At 52.7% G+C, this 2,613-nt stretch overlaps 1 pseudogene; it reads left to right on the top strand.

Moving 5' to 3' along the window:
- The first annotated feature begins 829 nt into the window (after nucleotides 1-829).
- LOC112544546 (U2 spliceosomal RNA) lies at nucleotides 830-999 on the top strand (annotated as a pseudogene).
- The last annotated feature ends 1,614 nt before the right edge of the window (nucleotides 1,000-2,613 follow it).

Below are 2,613 nucleotides of genomic sequence, written 5' to 3'. Positions count from 1 at the left end.
GGTCCGCAGGATTAAGCAGCACTGGAAGCATGTCACTGAGCTGCTGCTCCGGGCACTGAGCAGCCCTGCCCTATTGAGGGAGGAAGTGGCTGCTATTCCTCCCACTGCCCCAGACTGGGACCAGGGGATAGAAGCTTGTTGGGGAGGGTGATAAGGAGACCTCTGAAGTGGTGAGTGGGGGCAGATGTGGGGTGTTCCCCATTTCCTGGCAGAGGGGGCATATCAGGGCTGTGGTCTGAATGGCACCGTGGCCTCTGAAACCTGGACAAGGCAGCCCTTCCCTTGTTGCTAAGATGGATTTGCCTGCTAAATGGGACTAGACCCAATGAAATATTTTGCCTTTCCAAACAGTGCAGTGGCCAGACCTGGTTTTCGGATCTAAAAGAATCTCTGATCCACTTCTATGGCTGTATAAAGCTCCAAAGACATTTTTAAGTACGTGCCACCTGCCAGTTACAGAAGGATGGCTTTTTTAAATCTATTATCGAATGTCCAGGGCGGTTAAAACATTCCCTAATGGGTTTGTGAGAGTTACTCTCGGGATATTCAATAATGGGTTTTGAAATAGCCATCTTTCCACAAAATAATTTTATCACTGGATTACAGAAGGAGGCAGCTGAATTATAGTTAATTTACAAATTCAATATTATAACGAAGGATGTGAAATTTAGTTCAGTCAACTAATTGGCTTGCGTGGGGTCCCGTATTAAGAGCCAGCAGCCTTTTAAAGATCTGAGCGAGTAATCTCTTGGCATCACGTCGACCCATCTGAAGTGTCTCTATGCACAGATCATCCTGCCCTGAAGGTGAAAACCTGATCCGGCCCGGCAGCTCTGCTGCGTTGTTGTAAGCTGCCATCTGTGCTTATCAGTTTAATATGTTCACTGAGAACTTTATATTAAATGGATTTTTGGAGCAGGGGGTCAGAAGAGGAGCTTGCTCCGTCCACTCCGCACGTCGACCTGGTATTGCAGTACTTCCAGGAGCGGTGCACCTCCCCTCGAGGAACCACTGTGCTGTGTCAAAAATAGACAAATAATGAAGAAAAAAATAAACTAAGTGTCTGCAGGCATCTGCTTGCATGGAGAAAAGGGAAGGGAAGAGAGGAAAGAAAAACTGAGCAGGAAAAGAGAGAAAGATGGGGAAAAGGGCTTCAGAAAACATCAATTAATCAATCTCTCTCTCTGGGCCTGGGTGGGTGGGAGGCTTTTCCCTTAGCTAGGGAGGCGCCTTGCCACTCGGCTTCAGGTCAGGGCCGGATGGGGGCACAATGGAGCAGGCAGCAGCAGGCAAGCCCAGGGGTGGCCCGAACAGCATCAGTGAAGCTAAGCCCAGCAGAGGGGAATCTGGCCAGGAGTGCCAGTTGGCCAGCCAACCCAGCCCTGGCTTCAGGAAGCAACAGGGAGGCTGGAGGTGGGCATGAGCGGTATGCACCCCCCAAACACACACGCCTACCCCTGTTGCCTGGAAGTCGCTCCTGGGTGGCCCTGGCCAGAGCCACAGCGCTGTGGCAAGATGAGGGGTGGTCTCTGTGTGGTAGAGACATAGGCCGGGGACATGGATTTTCTGCCTTTTGGCTAAATTCAAGTGAAGTATGACACGGGTCAGAGGCATAAGACGTCTGGCAACTATCAGGCTATGTCTACACTGCAGGCTTTTTGTGCAAGAGTTCTTGTGCAAACGGTGTTACGGAAGAGCACGTCCACACTGCCATGTGCTTTTGAGCGAGAGCGTCCATGGCAGTGTGGACGCTCTCTTGTGCAAGAAACCCCTGTTGCCTGTCTACACTGCCTTCTGTGGAAGAGCTCTTGGGCAAGAGGACTTATTCCTCAAGGGGAGAGGAATGCCTCTTGCACAACAAGCCCTGTTTTTCAACAAGTTACTGTAAATTTACTTGCGCAAGAACACGCGTGCAGTGTAGACGCTCTGCTGCAGTGTAGACATACCATCAGTCAGGAATGTGCAGGGCTCCCTGAAAGGACTAGCACCTTGAGGATGGTTCTCCAGGACCTTGTCCACTCTGTGGCAGGAGGATGCCGGGAGGAGAGCTCCCCCAATGCTGGACCACCCTGCTACTCTGGAGATGACAGTCACAGGAGGAGCTTCCCCCGCACTCCAACCAGGAGGTTGCCTGCTGCCCTCCCCATGGTCCAGGAGCCAGAAGCTACTAGCTGCTCTCCCTGCCAGGGAGCAGGACCCAGAAGCTGCCTGCTACTCCAGTAAGGACGGACACCAGAGGAACTGTCCCTCCTGTACAGAATGGGACCCAGAATCTGCTTATTGCCCTGGGCTGCCAGAGGAAACCTCCTCTCCCAGCCCCCACAGACCAGGACTGGGATCTTTCCTGCAGCCAGCCTGAACACCTGCCTGATGTGACCTTGTCATTCCCCATGAAGCAGGAGATAGGCAGGAGGGTCGGGGGAAGAAGGAAGCGGCTTCTCTACCTCGACTTCCCGATCCCACAGGCATCATCCTCTGCCTGGAGCACTTCCCCTTTCAAGGCGTCTGGATCCTTGGAACCCTCAGCAAGCATGTCCAGGGTTGGCCCACAACCAATGGATGGCCTTCTGTGGCAATTGTTGCCATGGGCCCTTTGACACTCACAGGAGGTGC

This window comes from Pelodiscus sinensis, chromosome 19 (assembly GCF_052426305.1).
Source record: "Pelodiscus sinensis isolate ZL-2025 chromosome 19, ASM5242630v1, whole genome shotgun sequence".
NCBI lineage: Eukaryota > Metazoa > Chordata > Testudines > Trionychidae > Pelodiscus > Pelodiscus sinensis.
Note: the sequence above shows the minus strand (reverse complement) of the source record. Positions and strands in the feature narration are given on the sequence as shown.